At 37.3% G+C, this 20735-nt stretch overlaps 1 protein-coding gene across 8 annotated transcripts in view; it reads left to right on the top strand.

Annotated features, from left to right (window-relative positions):
- ZBTB20 (zinc finger and BTB domain containing 20) overlaps positions 1-20735 on the top strand; it is an 809727-nt gene that overhangs the window by 492796 nt on the left and 296196 nt on the right. Inside the window, exon 1 of one of the 8 annotated variants that reach the window (XM_060298089.1) lies at positions 18536-18595. The exons of the other annotated variants lie outside the window; for them this stretch is intronic. The gene's annotated coding sequence lies outside the window, so the exon portion shown is untranslated. Of the gene's footprint in view, positions 1-18535; positions 18596-20735 lie in introns of those variants that run through there. 8 annotated transcript variants of the gene reach the window in all.

Here is a 20735-nt window from a genome sequence, read left to right as displayed (position 1 = left end):
GCTGGCCCGAAAGATATCAAGAAACAGCTGGCTGAAACAAATATAGTTAAAACATTTCTGGAATTAACAAATGAGTCCAGCTTCTGGATAACGCTAGCAAGACAAAGGAATATAGTCTTTGATTGGGAAGAGGGTAAGAGGTGAGGTTGAGAGATCCTCACCATTTGGCTACACAATTAATTAGATTTGTCACTAATGCTGTAGGTTGTAGTTATAAAGGTTTGAGGTGGTTATTAATTAATCATATATAGGAATTCTTTGATAATATATATGTGTTTTAGAACAGTTGGTAGTAAAGAAAATGTCTGTACATAATTATTATTTACTTAAAAATGTATTATGTGAATTCTTAAAGGTAAGACTAGATGATCTTTGGTATTCGCTCACCAATATAGTCTCCTACAATGGGTCCTTTAGAACATTAACATTTACTTTTACTATATTTTCATGTATCTTTGATCTTTGTAATAATCACTTCAACAAACACCTGTGGGGCCCATAGTTCTTATGTCTGTGTATAATAAACTGTATTATATTTACAATAAGCGTGTACGGTTTAAAAAAATATGCTATTGCTTATCCATTATCCATAGGGAAAGAATTTTTTTAATTTCTATATTAATTTTCTGTTTATTTTTTCATTTCTAGAGCTAGTTAATTTATTTAGATTATATCCTAAATATACTTTATCCTGCCTACCCACAACTACATAATTCCATAATATAAGGGCTTATTAGTCCCATTTTTCTGTCTTACTTACCACCTTGGCAACATCAATAGTTAGACACAAAATGAATGAACTGCAGTGATATGCAACATGGATAAACGCTAACAGTATAATATTAAGTGAAAATAATTAAATCTCAAAACATTATGTAGAGCATAATAGCATTTTATAAAGTTAAAAGTAATCAGAATATATACACATTGCATACATAATATATATACATATATGCATACATATACACAAACATAAATTTAAGAATACCTATAGATGTGATAAACTACATGAAAAGGAAAACAAAGAAATGATAAACTTAAAAATCAGGATAATGGTTATCTTGGGTAGAAGAGGCAAGAGTGTAAGTTGGGGAAATCTATATCAATAGATGTAGGTTATTATAGAGCTCCTAACTCTTCTTTCAGGGACTTAAAACATTTACTTTTTTTTTTCATTAAAAAATAACTATGTGAATAAAAGTAGGCCAGGTATGGCCCAATAATGAGTATGCATCATGTACCAAGGACTATGATTTATCCAATTCCATATACCTGAGGTACAAAAAAAAAAAAAGCCACAATCATTATGTTAGTTATCTATTGCTAAAAAAAACCCCAAAATTACCTCAAAAACTTAGTGACTTAAAACAAAACATGCATTATCTTTCAGGAATCTCTTATGACCAGGAATTCAGGAGCAGGTTAGCGGGGTGGTTCTGGTTTCAGATCTTTCATCTTTCGTGATGCTGCAGTAAAGATGTCAGCAGGGGTTGCAGTCATCTGAAAGCTTGACTGGGGCTAGAAGTTCCACTTCCAAGGTGGCTCACTCACAGGATTCAGAAGTCAGTGTTGACTGTTTGTCTCAGTTTCTTGCCAAATGAACCGTTCCACAGGGCTGCTTAAGTGTCTTCACAACATAGGGGCTGGCTTCCCCACAGTGCATGATCAAAGAGAGTAAGGAGAAACAGCAATGGCTTTTCTAACCTCACATTGAGAGTCATACAAATCACTTTTGCCACATTGTTTTGGTCACACAGGTCAACCCTCATAGGGGTTGTAGGTAGGACTATACAAGGGTGTGGATACCAGGAGGCAGGGATCATAGGGGGTCATCTTAGAAACCAGTACCACACAAACCAATCTGGCTTGCCTTGAACAACTAGCTTTTTTATATACTACAACTATTTAATTCCAAACATTTCTCCCTATTCTATTCTTGGTGGCATTAGAGAATTTGTTTTTCTCTCTAGAGTTGGAGAAGAAAGAAATAATTTTCTGCTTTTGATACAATAATACTAGCATTCTAATTTCAGCCTTTAGATTTAATTTCTTAATAAACAATGTATTAGCTTCCTTCTGCATGTGCTTTCAACTGTGTTGAACTGTATTATTTTTTTTCTTTTCTAATTCTAGAATTTCTAATTTTTAACCTTCTAGGCTTCATCCTTCCTAAATATACTTAAAATTATTAATCATTTTGTTACTTTCATGGATTTCTTCCCAAAGCTGTAGATTTGTTAATTTGCTTATTTTAATGTTTTTCTATTTTTCCACTTCAAAATATTTGTCCAAGTGGCTTTTTGTGCATTCAACAAGTATTTATAGAGACTCTTTCATATTCCAAAACAGTAGAGTATCTCTGTCAAGCAGAATTAGGAAGGTATGGGAATAAATACACGTAGGGGAAAAAGGAGGAGTATTATAAGGAAAGGTAAGGGCAAAATATAAAGTAAGAAATCAAACTTAAAAGTTGGAGGGATTCTCAATTTTTCTACAATACCCTTCTATTTGAAAGACCTGCACTTCAATCATGCCAATTTAATAGTTGACTATTATACTCAAAGATCAACTAGAGAATCATACACCAAAACTCCAAGGTCAGGCTTTGTGAAGTTTTAATACCTGTGGGACTTTTCACTGTTCCTTATCAGTGACATAGCTTAAAATGGTGGTTCACTGATCTTATGGGTCATAAAAGTGTGTAGCTAGTAAGAAATAAAAAGAAAAACTTGTCTAGTACCTTATAGGTAAATGAAAATTAGCCACACAAATAATCCCTTTTCCACTGTTGCTTCACTGCTTGTCAAAATACATTCAGGTGAATAAATCACTAAGGGATCAATTGATTGAAGAATGTGTGACATAATGTTTGCTGTCCCCCTGTGACCTATGTCTGTTCCCAGCCCACATCTGCAAGAAAGAGATTTTCATTAGAGAGCTTCTTTTTTTTTTTTTTTTTTTTTGCGATACGCGGACATCTCACTGTTGTGGCCTCTCCCGTTGCGGAGCACAGGCTCTGGACGCGCAGGCCCAGCGGCCATGGCTCACGGGCCCAGCCGCTCCACGGCATGTGGGATCTTCCCGGACCGAGGCATGAACCCGTGTCCCCTGCATCGGCAGAAAGACTCTCAACCACTGCACCACCAGGGAGGCCCAGAGAGCTTCTTTTTTTCCTTATTAGAATTCGTTTCATTAACGCTGGAAAAAGAAAAAAAAAATATTTAGAACAAGAAATCATCAGCACAACAAAATAGCACATGGAACAACTAAGGAATATTTTGCATCCTCAAAAGAATACTCATGAAGGAATAAGCATGTTCCGACCATATGTTTTCATGTAATAGTTTACAAATGTATCAAACCACATAAAAACTAAAATTAGCCATTTTGGTGGGAAAGATGACCCCTTTTCTTAACAATGAAGATTTTAGCATATTTATTTTTCATATAAAAGTAGAGGTGATTAATAATGTTATAAGGGGTCATAAAATATTTTTCCCTGAATTCCTGCCTAACCAAGACTTGCCGTTTAAGTCAACTGAAGTCTAATTCAAATTTTGCAACCTTTTGATATCAGATTGAATGGCACTTACTAAAACAGATATAGAAATAATATATCATCTTATATTCTTCTGAAACTGCTTACAGTATGTTCTAGGATTACATACCATAGTCTCCAAAAATGTGAATGACTAGTGAGACAATGAAAAAGAACTGGGCCGCATTCAGTTTTTTTTTTTTTTTTGGAATTCATTTATCAGTTGAGCTTCAAACCTGGGAAGCTGAACCATGAGTCTTAGTGTCCAGGGTTGCCAACTTGGGGAGATAGTGAGACTTAGCTAGAAAGGTTTCCAGGAAAGAGTAAACTCAATTAACTTGCTATGGCTAAATATTTGAAACCTGAAATTTTCAGGCTTCCAGGTCTGTTCTGATCTCAGCCAGGCATTGGCAATTAAGAACAGTTCTCATTTTGTGGTATTCCGAGCTACTAGACAAAACTGCAAAATATCAGTATGCTGTATTGCCCACAAATGAAATCTTTACCCTACCACCTCCAGCCCCACTCCACCCATATTTCCCTTTTTTACACCCTGAGCTATTTGTTCATTCCTAGATTGCCAATATCAGTTAAGTGTTGATCAGATTCTAGAATATAAAAGTAATTAACAGTAAGGTGTGAATGAGGTTTACAGGTTCACAAGGCAGATTTGCATTTTAAAACAGGGGCTTGTTAAACACAAATGAACTTGTAATAGGTGGAATGTGTGAGAGAGATTTTTCTCTCTAAGTGATGGGGAGAAGATTTCCAGTGCTCTTTCTCAGCCCATGGGTACACAAGTACAGTCTTGTTGGCATTCCTCTCCCCTCTGCAGGTTCTCACCATTCACTCCTCTTTTATCCACCAGTCACCTTTGCAAATAGTACATATTTAAAACAGAATTAGTAGAGAATTGCTTGATAAAACTTTGTACAAACCTGAAGGTCTTGGGCCTCACATTAGGTACTAGAGCCCTAAATCTCACAGTAGTCAATGTAAACAGACAAAAATGCCATACATTAAAGAATTAACTCTCCATTTAGTGTATTTACCTGTTGAATTATTTAAATGAAGGGCAATTTATAAGAACTTTCCTATAATTACTAAAAGAAAGAAATGTCTCTTTAAAAATTGGGGGAAAAAATCAGAGGCCTTTTAAAAAATAAAATTATTTGATTACATTCATATAGATGAAAAACATTTACCATGTAATTTTGATGTCACACTAAGAATTAATTCTGAACACTTAGATTTTTTTCTGGGCCAAAGAATTTAGAATTTCAGAGACGAAAGAGGAGAATCATCAAGAAGAAGAAAGAGGATTATATCAGTAGGGATCAAGGAATCTCTTTTTAAAATGTGATGAGCAAAGAGAAAATTGTTCTGTTCCACAAATTAGCCCTTCTACTCCAGCTCCTCTTGCTCCCAAGTCTCCCTTTCCTTTTCCCCTTGAGGAAAGATTATCTATATCAGAAACTCATGAAACCACCAACAAAACCTTTGACCACAATTGTGTACTTGAAAATTCAGCCTTTCATTTTCAGGCCTCTGTGCACAAGGTCCATAGTCTTTCCCCCGTAGATCTTTGTGGGCCACCAATGTCCATGCACAGGTGTCACCCAGAAATGTGATGAAGCTGTAAAAGAAGGAGATTCTAGAGAAAGACCCCTGTTCCCATATGTGTGCTCAGTCTTAGTTACTGCAGTTTGTCTGCAGTCCATCCAAAAGCCGTCTTTATTATAAAAATGAATAATAATAACTATTTTGAAATCATGTCAGTTTTTTACAGACTATATAGCTCTTTCACTTCTGGTTTTTAAAATGTCCTTAAAGGTAGTTTAGAAGGCGTTAATAATAATGATGTTCACAGAGATTATTTGAATTTGCCAACTGAGCAAACAGTTGAATTAGGCTTCAGATCCAAGAGTTAAATAATTTTATTTCATAAACTGTGTTTGTTTCATTACAACAAAATTTAGGGGCAGATATACCTTCTTGTATGAAATAGGGCTTAAAAAAAACCCAGTACTATCTAAGATTTAAAAACCTAAATAATTCATAGAAATATGATTTTCCAAAATTATTCTTATCTTAAAATAAACTTTTATATGGCAAGATCTCTCCAGTTGAAGCATTAGGATTAAAGTAATAGAGTTTTAGTTTATCTCTTTCTCTTTACAGAAGTTGACCAATAGTGACTATTTTAACTTGCCCTAAAGAGAATGATTATCACTGTAAATGGTGTGATAAATAACTTTTTTAAAGCTTATATGTATGGTAACCCCATAATTTATCATCCAAACTAGGGCAATTTTCAGAGTGAAAGTGACCACTATTAATAATTGTGCCTGAACAGTTGGAACTGAAACTATCCTGAGTAAACAGGGAAATATGACTATTCAACTTATAGGACGTAATTCTGGGTTTAAGAGTGATGCATTTTGAATGAAAAAAGGCCAGCAGAATCAAAATTCATATATCTGACCTGTAACTTTCCCCGATTCCCAATTCCCATGAAGTTGGTTCTTAAGCACTATAAGCACGATTGAATGCTTCAGTCTCGTGCTCTGCCCAAGAGATGACAGTCTGGGGGCATCCATTTAAGACCAAGTCAGAAGGAAGAGTGCCACCTGCTGAGATTCAAATTCCACGTTTTTTTATACCACTTGGTCGTTGGGGGTTCCCATCTAAACTTTGACTGTGTACAACCCAGAAACTCAAACAGACATGTTCTGTGCAGTATTCCCCAGTAAACCTTAGTCACTTTCATAGGGGTCTAATTGACAGGCGTTAAACCAACATTTGAAATGTTAAGAGGGAAAAATCTGTCCAACAGTTAAATTATTTTTACAGCTGATCAAAATTAATATTATGTAATATTGTTAGTAATTGATAAAAATAATTAAACTGCTAAAAGATAGATTTTTATATACCAAAACTAAATTTGATAATGTAGGACTGTGTTTAACCTTAGAATACCCTCATGACAGGCACAAAAATAAATTTTGTTTTGAAAAAAAAAGATACTATTTATGAGAATGTATTGCTAAGTACTATCCATGCAACATGCTGTCTTCCAATTTTGCCTATAAAGTGCTATATTGAACGGTGACCCTGTGAGAGTGGTACACTTAACACAGAATAACATAACCAGAAAATGACAGCTTGAGAGAAAGTTTGATAACTATTTCAAACTATTGCTGAATTATCTGGAAATTCTTCAAATGAGATTACTTTGGTCCACTTAGCTTAAGAAGTATTTTCCTAGTCTGTATAAAGTTCAAATTAATTTGATTTAGTTCCTGGAAAAATGTCAGTTTTCTTGCAACTTAAACTTTTATTTGAGGTAGAAAGTTTCCCTTCTGGACAGGTTGCAGCCTGGAAGTGGTAAAATGTCTAGAGAGGGGAAACTAATGAAACTTAGTTGTGGAATAGTTCACAAAGGAATACAAGATGCATTACATAATGCAGCCCTGTGTTTGTGGAGCCTCTGACAGAATCCTGCAGCTTTAGCTCGAGCTAAAAGCTGCCACCAAAGTCCTCCCCAAATCCAGGCAGCTCTGAGTCTTTTTCCCCACCTCCTGCTGTGATTACTCTGGCTTCTGATTAAATCATACCTTAAATTTAAGGTCACTAACCTAAAACGACCCAAAGCTACTTATTTCTCTCTTCAACAGTTCCCCATTATTTGTAATATTTGGAAGACTTGAAAATAGCTTCTGTCCTAATTTATGTAGCCTTTTCTCCAAAAGCAAATGCTATACTGTAATAGTTTCCTTACTTATGGATTCAAACGTCAGGTGAAAGGTTTTGGAAGCTAATTAGCATGCTAAAGCGTGTGGAGCATTTGGGTGAGTCACAGCCGTGCTACCTGAGGGGTAGAGAAAATGTCTTGTCGTTAGTGATATTTAACGCGTGTAGTCTCCTCACTTAGTTTTAACAGAGCCAGAACTGCATTGCATTGTTTTCTCTATGTTTAATAGAAATCTTATTTATATCATCTCTTCTTTAAAACAGCCATGCCTTTGGGGTTTAGTCTAATGTCTTATTTCTTACTTAAAATATATTTCTACTAATTTTAGAAAATTTTACAAGTTTGTTTTTATTGTATTAATAACTGAACTAGGTTGTAACAAATTCTTGTCATAAAACTTCTTATTTTATACTCAAATTTTTCTGTTTTGACCTGGTTTAATCCTCTTTTCTTAAAAGAAATTTCCCCCTTGTTTTCAGAGTGAGCATTTCATTACATTTATTGAACGTCTAGTATATATAATCAAGATATGAGGCAAATGAATATTTATTAAATACCAAGAATGTGACCAGTGTCTACCATCTAGTTAGGAAGAACAGTTTGGATAACTCAACTTATGAAAATTATTTCTTGGTTAGAAATGCGTTCAGTAGCAGAAATTCTGACTTGAGTGGCTTAAACAAATAGGGGTTTGTGCTTCTTACGTAACAAGTCCAGAGCTAGAGAGCTGCTGGTGTGTGATAAACTCAGGGCCAACATCTCTGGGTTTATCTTTGCTTTTTGTGTGTGTGCTTGTTGCCTTATGTTCACAAAATAGTTGCTGCAGCTGGAAGTATAATGTCCATATTCAAAGGAAGAAGAGGGAAGCAGAAGGATCACTTTTTACCTCTATCAGAAAAGAAACAGCTTTCTGAGAAACCAGCTTCTCAAGCAGATTGCCACATAGATCTTATTGACTAGGACTGGGTCCCAAGGCCACCCTTGGTTGCTAGGGAGGCAAAGAAATCAGGGAACAGATTTGTCATAATTGGCTTAGAAATATTATAACTCATCATTCAGGACTAAGCACATTGCCACTCTGAACAAAATAGGAGTCTGTAGGTAGGAAGAAATAGGGGAATAGATACTGTGTAGGCAAAGTGTCTATTCCAGCTGTACTAGTCAAAAAAAAAAAAAAAGAAGAAGAAGAAAGAAAATTAATGTGGACTACAAAAACTGGAAAATGATTTACGGCTGTGATAGAACATAAGCTGGACTACGAGATAACTAAAGGAATCAGACTGTTAAAAGAATGACAATAGGACACTCCAGCTAAGGGAAGAACAAAAGCTTAAAGTCAGGAACATATATGCTACATATGGGAAGTAGATACTGCATTGTGAATTCCTCAATTCTTTGAAGGCAGGAAGTAAGGCTTATTCCTATTTATTTTCCTAGTGTCTCACACATAGTAGATGCTTATTGAATCATAGTAAATGAATATATAATATTCCAACACAGAAGTCCAGACATGATTTAATAAATCATGGAGATAATAGAATACAAAATTTAAAATTTAGGACTCACTTGGCAATACCAAGATAAAGGGAAACACTAATATAGTCTGGCTACCCTCTAGAATACTTGTTGGGTAGTACTGGAACCTGGGATGCCTAAGCAAGGTGGGGCAAGAAGTGGAAGCTGAAATATCAAGTTAATAATGTGAACTTGATCTGTGAAAACCTGATTATATTTCTGGAGTAAAGTTTTGGTAATATATAAATGATAATCTCCAACAGGCCCTCCAACTATTGGAAGCCTAGAGTCTGTTGCTGTCACTTGTCCCCCTTTTCTCCAAGTTCTGTTCTCTGTGACCTTCAGGGATTTCCACTGTGAAAGGAGCTTTGGAAAAATGAGAAGTAGTTCGCTGGAGATTCCTAGATTCCTACTCTACAGTAATTGACATTTTACTTTTATTCAGTTCCTGTTCTATGCCAGTCAATCTGCTGCAGTTTTTAGGAGATCATTAAAATACCTGACTACAAATTGTTTGCATTCTAATCAAGAATTTAAATATCGTGATTGATTTAAGCAAAGAAAAAGAAATTTTATACTGTTCAAAAAAAATCAAGTTGGTCAAAAGGATAGTTTGACTGGCTTTTATTTTCATGGTACTGATTTAACCAGACAACTCAGGCCAAGAGTCAAACACACTTGGTTCTGCAAATACCACATGAGTAACTTCCACTGAAGGGAAATTATCTTTCTCATAGTCCTGATCACTTTCTATTTAACAAAGGATAAAGTGTCTTGTCCTATTTTGTTTCCCGAACTCTGGAATTTAAATTTGGTTTACCATCTACAATATGGCTAAATAGTAAACTGAAATAATAAATGAAAGTAATTTCATTTTTGAATTGTACCTCCATGAATCCTACATAATTTTAAGGATTTGCAATTCCTTTTTGTTTTCACAACCTTAACTTTACCTGAAAAATATACCAATGGAGTGGGGGATAGGCATGGTATTAAAATGTATAACCTTAGTAATGGCATTTCTAGCACACGTATGGTCTATAGCCATTTAGTGAAGTTTACTTATTGCTTTAGGCTTCAGCCTCCTTGGTTAGATTAGAATACTTCAGATTATTTGAGCTGAAGAGTACTTTTATTTTGACAAAAGAACATTCATTTTGTTTTAATTGATTGAGTTATATATTTCCAGTGACAGATCTTTAACTCTTTCGAAGACCTGTAACATTATTAATATTGCACTTGGAGAAGTCACTTAATTTATCTGGGCATCAGTTTTCTCATCTGCAAAATGAGGTAACTGGACTCACATGATCTCCCGCAACTTTCAGCTCTGGAATTGTATGATCTCATTTTTCAGTACAATTCAACAAATATTAATGAAATACTTACATGATGCAAATCAATATGGTAGGCCCTAGATGGATACAGAGATAAATAATGTGATTTTTTCATGCAAGGAGTTTACAACTGGATGCATTCAAGATTGGGATGTATATTTCCCAACAAATCCTAGCTCCTCATGTTTGGGATGTCATTTATGAATGAGGGCATATGATTCATTCCCAAAGGGGAGGAAATTCATTCATTTGTTAGTTTTTCGTATCTGGATTTGGAGAAACAAACAAAAAAAGGGATCTGAACTCTCATTTTAATAATATTGTGCAGTTGTATCCCACCTTCATTGCAGAGAATTTAGAGTATTCCAGACCATTGTCTCATTCATCCCTAAAGAAGTCCAATGCAAGTAGAAAGGTGTAAATATAGTTATGCAAATTTTAGTGATTAGAAAACTGGACCCTAAATTTCCTGGAGTTATACAATGAGCAAGTGAGTGAGAACAGGTGAAATTCTAGGAACCCTCACTCCAGGACTGCATAGCCAGCTTCCCCTGTGAGGGACAGTTTCTTTTAGCAAGTTCTGCAGAGCCTGATTGCTAAACTATCTTCCACACCTGATCCTTCCTTATTCTTTATCTGAAGAGCAGGCATTGATGATTTCAGATGTATCACCAGGAGAAAAAGGGTTATAGTGGAAGAATGGAATGTGTACAGCAACAGATGTGACAAGCAGTTGTGATATATTGATATAATGTTCCAGTCTTCAGTTTGCACTAAAATTAGAAGTGAAGAAAATTTGGGGACTCCTTCGTCAATCTGATCCATAAACATTTGACTATAGGCCCAGCAGCCATAAAGAAACTAGGCGAGAACATCATTCTGAACATGCCACCCTGGAAACTCTGTCTCAGTTCTTAGCATCACTAGAATTTTCCTAGCCTTCTTTTGAGAGGAGTTAGGAACATAATGAATCTACTTCTTTTTACAAATCCTGCAAGCAGCTCCTTGGAAACAGGTGATTAGGTTTCCTTCTTTACCTAAATCTTCCTAGGTAGTAAAAAAGTCATATCCGTGTTTCGTCTCATGGTTTCCTTAGTCAAAAATTTGCATCTGAGGCCTAGGAAAATGTTTGGTTTTCATGATTGAATGTTTAAACAGGTGCACACTGCACTGATCTGGCTGAGGAAAGGTAGTCTCTTCCTTCTGGAAACCCTGACGTTAAGAGAAAGATTCTCATGCCAGCTTTCATGAATGCTTGTGAAGGAAAGTGCAGGTGATTCTGAAGTCTTATTACCTGGGTTACCAACCCACTTGCCTCCCTCCCATTCTGTGTTCTCATGAAGAAATTGATTTAATAGATTCAAGGTATTAAATACATTCTGCATTAATATTATATGTACTCTTTGAATCCAAGTGGCAATACAATAGAGTTTCATTTTATAAATAACACCTTTCAAGCTAACACCACAGGGCATAGTACAAAAGAATCAAAATAGAACACAAATGCTGTAATCAAATGCAGACCCCAGGAAGGCTGATTAAAAAGGCATGTTGCTAGTAAGAGCAGCCGACAGGGTAAGTATAGTGGGTCAGAGCAGAAAAGCTAGCTGAACAGAAGGACAAACTCAAATAAAATGGACTTGCCTGCCTGATTCACATGGACTTACAATTCTTCTTTGTCATCATCTACTTTTGGACTCAGGAATTGCAGGGGAGAGGTGTGCATATGTGTTTGCTAGGGAGGTGGGGATCCAATGTATGCAGTGTCATTAGGTTTATCCTCAGTCTTCACACACAACACAAACAAAAGAAAATCCTAAAGACAGCCACCTGCAGCTGCCAGCACTGCCTACAGTATGATTGTGAGACAGCCCAACAGGGCTTGTTTTGCTTGATAATACCACTGGTTTTCAGAAAGCACAACTGAAGGAAACAAGTAGATCCTTCCCATAATAGTGGGAACAGATAGTATTGCTATAGCCAAGCATCAGTAAAAACAGGTGAATGGGTGAGATGGGTGTTTTATGGCCTTAGTCTTGAGACATTCTTCTCTCCACAGGACCCTCTTCTCACCCAGTTGCTTTCTGTGCTCTCAGCCTCTTACCACCACAACCCTTTTTAAACCCTACCTCTAGTTATAGAATAAAAGGTTCTGTCCCCTTCTTAAGGAATTAGGTGAAAACAGTGGAGGTATTTGAGTATACCTCCCCATCTGTATGTAAAGTTATTTCTGACAATGACCACTGTATATCTTGAAGAATGCATTAAACTGGTCATTTACTTATGCTTTTCTATTTAATATTGAAGGTAGAACAATACAGGACAAGAATCATAGGAAAAACTTCCTGCTAAATATGTGACATTTTTCTGAAAAATAGCAACTTATAGTTAACAGCCTCCCCCAAAATGAGTCATGGAACAGCAAATATGGGTTCTAGAGTCAACAAAAAGAAAAGGAGAGAGAAAGGAAAAATAATAGTTGAGGTCATCTTTACCACTCTTGAAGCTGTGGGTTGTTTTCAGTGACTCTCCTGATTACCCACTTAGTTGAAATTCTGGACTGGGATCACTAATGCGTAAATTTAGGTCAATAGTTTAGTGTTTCTTTACATTTTTCCTAATCTGTTAATTATAAACAATTAAAACATATGTGGGCAGCATTTGTGGAGGAAAAAAGGTCATTATACAAATACAAGTATTGCCACTTTTATTTAATAGAATATTATTTTCCTTAATTCTGACAATATTTATTTCATTATGCAGAAAGTCAGTATATTACTAAAGGTAAGCAGCAGGCCTAGTAAGTAATATAGTAAGTAAGAGAACATTGGATTGTATTCTCCAAAGTGAGTTATTTCATAAAGTGTGTAAGGAAATAACTCTACCAGTTATCAATATACTGCCTCTCAGATCCAAATTTACCCTTCCTTGCCTGCTCTCCAAAAATGTATCTGGGTCCTTTAAATATTTTTCCTTTCCTAACTGTGTGAGTGTGCTTTGTCAGTGAGGAATCAGACAGACATTATAGGAGAAAGAGGTTCTCCTTCCTGGCCCCCATGTATTTTTTGGCAGGCTCCTGCCGTGCGCATGGTTCTCTAAGGCCTGGCTCCTGCAGCACACACAGCTGCCCCGGTGCCCAGCAGCTGAAGCACAGGTAGCTTCTCCAGTGCCCAGCAGCCAGTGGCTACGTCCAGCACCCAACACACATGCAAGCACACACGTGCACACATACACACATCGGGTGGTTTATGTAGTAGTGTGCCTCAAATGAGACAGCCTCCCTGTGAACAGCTTCCCTGGCACCCTAGAGTATAGTTTTCCAGCAAGTTTTACTGACAGCTCTCCAGCAACTTCTTTGCCATTCATTCATTCACTGGCTATGCCTTGTCCAACAAGGACTAGATCCCAGTCTAGAGGTGTAAGGGACTCTTCCTTGGGCACTCTCTATCAGCCCTAGAAGTTGTGGTTGCTCCTTATATTTGCTTATTCTTATATAATTCACAATCCTCTTCTTATTAATTACTTCCTCATTACTCCAATCCCCTGTTATAGTTAATAATTCTTTATATTAAATTTTTCCTATTCAAATTGCTGTGTGGTTTCTCTCTCCTGATGGACCCTGACTGATACATGACCAAAGAATATTGAAATAATCTGTATTGTTTGGGAGTAGGGGGAAGTCAATCATCTCTTTATGGAATGGTTTAGCATTAGTGTGATGTGCCTTATCCAGGCCTGGCTATTAGATGAACAAAGAGTTTTGAGAATTTGATGCTAGATTGAAAAGTGACATAAGAATATGATGCTATATACTATTTTTAACTGTACGTATGGTTTTAAAGACCCAATTTTAAAATATTTTACTTGATTTCACTGAGAGTTTTTTTTAAATGTAAACTATAATAAGGCAAACAACAAAAGGCTGGACTCAAAAGTAATTTGTTAGCCTTGAAAAGATGTTGCAAAATAATAACACTATAATGTGAATATGTAGATTATTAATGCTAGGGAAATAATGATACCCATCATTTTTTTTTTTTTTTTTTTTTTTTTTTACCCATCATTTTTTGAGAACTCATAGCAATAGAGGTAGATACCGTTATTATCCCTATTTACAAATAGAAAAATAGAGGTTCAGGAAGGTTAAAGAACTGGCCTAACATGGTATGTGTAGTAACATTTCAGAGCCAGAATTTGAACTTAGATCTGCCTGTGAGCCCTGGCTCTAAACCATTGCTCTCTGCTTCCAGAACACTCATACTGAAGTAAATAGCAAGCTACCTGGGAGAACAAACACAGAACACTTGTTTGTGTTGTTTTCATCAAATATCCAGAAAAAGAAACTGTAATGTAACCCTAGAATGTTTAAGCACACACCCTGAGATATTTCTGAGATAATCTACTACTCTTACCTAACAAGATATGGACAAACTGGGTGAACACTGGTGATCAAATCCCCAGAACCAAAGTGTTAACCGTGTATTAAAAACCCAGCAGTCTTTATGCAGAGCTGAATTGAAGACAGATGAAATATTAACAGCAGTTCTAGCAGCACAAAATGAAATATGAGATCCTGTATCAGAAATTATTAGTAACCTGTTAAAAGAAATGCTGAAAAATGGCAGTTACCAAATTAAAACTGGGAAACAGAGCCCAAATGGGAAATTTTGAAAAGTTTGGAGGAAAATAAATGACAGATTGTCCTCTTGGCTCTTATTACTATGCCATCCTAAATCCTACTTGGCAATACATGGTGGAGGTGAAATAAGAACTGCATCACTGCCAGTGCTGGTCCTCAAATTTATAGTCCTAAGTGTCTGTGAGGGTGTCTGGGATTGACTGGAAAAGTAGTTGGAATTTGGTAGCTTTATCTAAATTGAAGAGCCTGGAGACTCTTATTATGAAAGGCTTCCTCTCATTTGTGAATTGGCCCCTTTGCTCCACTTTTGGATGCCTGGCTTCCTCCATGCCGAGCTGCACTAAATGTTTCTACATGGGAAAGCTATTCTCCTTAAATGCTTTCAAATTTAAAGCATCTATCTGGATATGTTCATGTTTACAACTCAAAATATCTAGCATCAAAAAAAGAGAGAAAAGTTACAAATACCGGGTAGTAAATGAAGGCGATATTTTTCCATCAGTAACTGAGAGCAGAGAAATGACTATAAGCAGAGTTGCTGAGCAGTTGGTGCCAGAGAGAAAAAGGAAATGAGCTATAGAACCATAGAATCTTAGTGTTGGCAGAGACGATGGAGTTCAGGCAGTCCAACCCTATCATTTTTCAATGAAGACACTGAGACATGGGGAGTTAAGGGACTTGACTTGCCCTAGACACATAGTTGTTTACTGACAGTCAGGCCAAAAACATTTCCCAACTCCCAGTCTGGAACTCTGTAGTTCAGCATGCTACTGCCATTCTCTACCGAAAATTAACACTAACCCAGCCTGGAACATAGAAGAATTCAGCATCTGTGGGGAGCAAGAAAAATGATGAATTCTGAGATGGAAGTCAGTCTGGGAAAAGGAGAGGGGAAATGGATGATTCTCCTTCACTGTGACTCTTTGGCCAACTTTCTGCAAGACATTTTATGTCAGTTTACTCCCCTGTGCCTTCCCACGATAATAAAATAATGTGGTTGTAATTCTCCAGGGTTTATATATATGCATTCAAATTGGATTTGGTTAGAGAATTCTCCCATGTACAGGTTATCTTGATTGGTTTGTGGGTGGCATTGCTATTGATTCCTGTTATTTATGTGAGCCTGCCTTTTTTCTCTAGCAGTGAAATGTGCTCCAGAGTCCTTGTGGGGAGAATCTTCTCCAACGGACACCCTAACTAAGGATCAGATGTAGGTTTAAGATGCAAAAATTATCTTCTGTTAACCCTTGTATTCTATTAACCTCATGAAGAACTTGAGCCATATGTGGGCCTTATAATCAGATTCATGAGTTTGGTGAAATAATTTTCTTTATTTGGAAGCACAGGATAATTTGAAGTAAACCAGTAGCAAAGAAGATACGATAAAAATGTCTCAGTAGGATTCCCTGTGATATAGCAGTACAGGTCTTTTAGACCAATCGAATATTTTTCAGAATAGAGCAACCGGAAATGAGAGAATCAGACAGTATGATGAAAACTACAGATGGAATGCTTTGCATGAAAAGTGATTATATACAAGAGAGGGCTCAGGAGCAGGTAGGCGTGGAGTTGGAAAGGAGTGGGTAACTGAAATAAGAGAAGATAATGCTTGACCAGGTCTAGTAAAATATTCCCTGCCACAACTGCTGTTCCATGAAGAGACTGCGCCAAGAGGCCTGAAAAAACTAACCTTAAGTTCAGCGTTGCCATTATTGTGGGAGGCATCAGGGAGAGCACATCCGGATTTGTGTTTCACAGTAATCACTGCTGGGTGTCAGCATTCATCAGCCAGATGGTCAGACCCACAATTAATCAATTAGACTGGGATGATCAACTGGACTAAGTTTTCCCTTTGGTAAAAAACCCTCATCATGCGGTCAAGGCCGATAGCACTTTTATCCTGTTGCTTTTGGAGAAGCTTCTAAAAATCCCTCTTTTCTTTTTCAGGTCTCTAGTTACTGAATGCTATTAAGCTCCAAGCTGCTTTGACAACATAGAAAGCCCAAATCAAGATTTTAACATAATAGATTTTTAACATCCTCTGGGTTCAAGCATAATGTTTAACGTATCCAGATAGAAACAAGCTTTTTAAGGCAACATCCTCTGAGGAATGTTACTCAACTGATTTTACTAGAGTCTTCATATTGGTTCCACTCAATACAGTGCAACGACACTGGGAATGATTCTTTCACTGGCACTTATGAAAATGATATGATAATCAAATATAAACAATAACACTTTACTGAGTGTTCAACCTGTGATAGATACTACTGTGATAAGGACTGACAAACACTGATTCTGTCCTTACAATAATTCAAGGTAATAATATTCCATTTCAAAGAAAAGAAAACTGAGGCTAGAAAGTTTATTTGCTCAAGATTAAGCATTTATCAAAGACATGTTGAGATGATTTAATGACCTCTGGAATGAAAACTAAATAAAATTTACATTTTTTACACATCTTACACATCTGTATGTCCTTAAGGGATAACAATTAGAAATATATGGTGGGTCCTTATTAGTCCTGTTCAAAGCACTGTAAAGAAATATTTTACTAGCATTTCCCAGCTCTGTTGATGGTATCCTCTTTTCCCTGCCATTCTTGCTGCATCCCATCTGACTTTTGAAGTTGCTTTCTTCCTTATTTTGGGGCCATCACCACTATTTGCTGATAATTCTGTCCCCACCTCAGTTTCCTTGTCTAGAAATGGTTCCTCTGAGTCTGTTTCATACACTAAGTCTTTTCTTTATCCATTGGCTCATTCAGGTGATTTGCCTCCTCCAAAACAAAATGTTTATTACTGATTTATTTTTCAGGTTGAACCTCATTTTTTTCCTCTGGCTGTTTTTCTTTTCCCTCTCCTCTTGCTTATGACAGTACTACTGCACAGGAAGAGGTGTTTGAAAGTCCTGTTGACTAGAAGTGTCACTTGCTGTTGGAGGTCTATGCTGACCCCACTGGGTAGAAATACAGACACAATTTCATATTTCCCTTGTGTTCCATCATTGAACTTATGTCTTTCTTTTCTCTTAGTTCTTCTCTACTGCCATCCAAGCTTAATTTAAGGAGTGCTTCTCTTTAACCATTTTGTGACCAGATTTTACAGGCTATACAAGGATACTATTGACCCAAGTGCACATCTTTGAGATATTAGGCTTTTACTTATAATTACATTATTTTATGGAACATGAGGCTTCCTCTTTTTATTTTACTGCAGTGCTTTTCTTTTGTTTGTTTTGCTACTTACCAAACTGGGAAAGCAATACCTAAATACCAGGATAGTGTATAGGTAACCACTGTTTCCTAAATCAAGTTCAGGAGCACATGGAAAAAAAGGTATTCCAGAGATCTTAATGAGCATCTTTTCTCCTCCAGGCCTCTACCCATGCCCTCTTTTTCTGTCTGTGGTACTCTAATTTGTTCTTGCTATGTTTGGTAGGCAGCTGTTCTAAGTTTTTCCCTTGCTGCTCCTTTTTGTACACTCCTACAGTCTTCACCCCAGAGCTGATGAGGCTCTTTCATTTTGACCTGCAGTATCTCCGTGAATTGCGGAGCTGAGCCCTGCCATCTAGACTGCCTTTCTGCTTCATTTTGCTTCTGACCTAAACCCCCCCTGCTATTCCAGGCCTGGCCTCTCATGACCAGAGACTGCTGACTCATCCTGGCCTGTGCCAAGCTGTGCAGTCGCTTAGCGATGTGGACAGGAGTCGAAGGACTAGAATGAGATCACTGAACTCATTTCACTTGTTGCTTACGGTACAGTCCAGCATGAGCTGGAAATGTAGGAACCTCAGCCTCCCGAGCAGAAAGAGTAAGTAGATTAAACACACTGCATCACCAAGTCCTCAACAAGCAGTAGTGGGGTGGCGGGTGGAGCTGGCTTTTTCATGGCCGTGTCTAGGGCATTCCGGTTCATCAGGAATGTTCCTTTGTCCTCTCCTTCCTCTCCTCCACAATCGCACCCTCCCCCCACCCCTTCCCTGAACTTCCCTTCTGAAAATGTCTGGATGGCACAGCAATGATCTGGGCAGAAATGAAATTTTGCTAATAAGCAGCCTCCACAAGAAATCCTAGAACGGTGACACTGTTGAAACTGCTTAGTTTGTCTACTGGGAACTGACATGAACTTCCCAACAGAATTCAAGGAAATGAAAAAAAATCTTTTTTTGTTCTCCTTTTCTTTCTGATTCTCTTTTTCTTTCTGTTTTGAGGGAGGTAGTTTCAGGAGACATGGCTGCATTCTGGTGTGGTGTAAAGTTTTCCGTCGGGAGACAATAATGAACATTCCTCTGGCGGGACGGGATGGGCTTTTTTTTTTTTTTTTTTTTTTTTTTTTTGTTTCTCTTGCTGTTGTTTATTTATAAGACATTTCCTCTCAGTTAGTAGAAGTTAGATCGTAAGAGGCTCCAGTGATTTTCCTTCCACCTCCCCTCCCTAATTTCTGTGCTTCAGCACTCTGGAACACTGTGAACTTGACAAACTAATCAGAGCAGGGAGCTTAGCAGCCAGGCCTGGACACTCTCAAGAGACTGTGCTGATTCTCAGTCGATACTCCTTGGATCAGGAACCATAGTCCTGGTGAGTGGTGAGGTTCCAGAATTTGATGTGTCAAGGATTCTATTCTTGGTGTCTCTGAGGCAGTCAGGAAATAACGAGTGTTTTTAAAAAGGAAAAAAAGAATGCAGTTTTTTTTTAAAAAGCTACCAAACAATCCAACGGCCTGATGAAGATTTTACTGTGCACAGCTGAGAGCACTCTATGGACAATGGCTGAGCCTTGAGTCTGTGTTCAGGAGGAGCCTGCAGGCTTAGGTTTCATGCTGCCACCGATGGATGTCAGCCTTGGCAGGCCTGGCAAACATGCTTGTGGGAGGAGGGAGATAGGTGAGTGAGTGCAGCTGGGAGGTAGTAGTCGGGGTGGTAGGAGGGGGAAGTGAAAGTGGGATTCATGGTTTGTTTGGAGTTTCTCTCTACCAACTTTTCATGCATCTCTCTTCTGCACATTTACATTATGCTCAGAATATATAACATACCCAGCTAAGCAAGAAAAAGAAGTGGATGCATAGCAGAAGAATATTGTTAATACTGTTCTTCTAAAGATCACTTTGCTAAGAACTGGCTGTTTTTAAATGTTAGGGAAACTCCCTCCACCCGACCTTTGGAAAATATTATTTGTCATACCCTCTTCTTTATTCTTCTGCATTCATGATATCAAACAGAAGAATGCAAGGAGAATCCTTATTTGGTTCCAGAGAAATTTATCATTGTGACATAGGAAAACTAGATGACTGTCCTCACAGTATTAAACCCAAATATAGTATTGTCCTCAATGTAAGAGATTCTGATTGAGTGTGCTCTGGGAAGTTGTTGAAGGAATGAAATGGGGGTGGTTGCATGCTGTCTGATATGAGACTAGCAGAGGAGTCAACAGACCAGCTTTTGGTTCCAATACATGCCTTCCGTGTCCTTGTTAATAATTCACACTCTCCCTAGAAGTGGAGTTTCAGTTGGAATGTGTATTTGTCTTTTACCGTCAGGTCCCTACTTAGTTGCTCTTTCAGAGGTATTTGATCTTACTGTGTTTTCTTGTCTTCTTTCCAATTTCAAGAATCCAGCATGTTCCAAAATATTAAGAGTGGAAAAAACAGAAAACAAAAAAACATGGTGGCCATAAAAGCATTTGATTGTGTGGCAGCATCTGAAGTGAATTGCTCTTTGGAGAGAGGGAGGAGTCTTTGATGTCCCCAATATGGTTCTCATAGGCTAAAACTTCCAAGAACCACAACCCAGCCTAAGGGGCACTTACTCGATGTTCTTAAATATTTGGAAAGAGATGCTATTTTATTGTTTTAGTTTTCCTTGCTATTAACACATTGCCAGTAGATTCCTCCTAAAAGTTGAAAATGCTTTAGCAATAGTTGATTTTACATTTAACCAGATGTGTATTGTGTG

The sequence above is a fragment of the Globicephala melas genome, chromosome 4 (genome assembly GCF_963455315.2).
Source record: "Globicephala melas chromosome 4, mGloMel1.2, whole genome shotgun sequence".
Lineage (NCBI taxonomy): Eukaryota > Metazoa > Chordata > Mammalia > Artiodactyla > Delphinidae > Globicephala > Globicephala melas.
The sequence above is the reverse complement of the archived record's forward strand: the minus strand, read 5'-3'. Positions and strand labels throughout refer to the sequence as shown.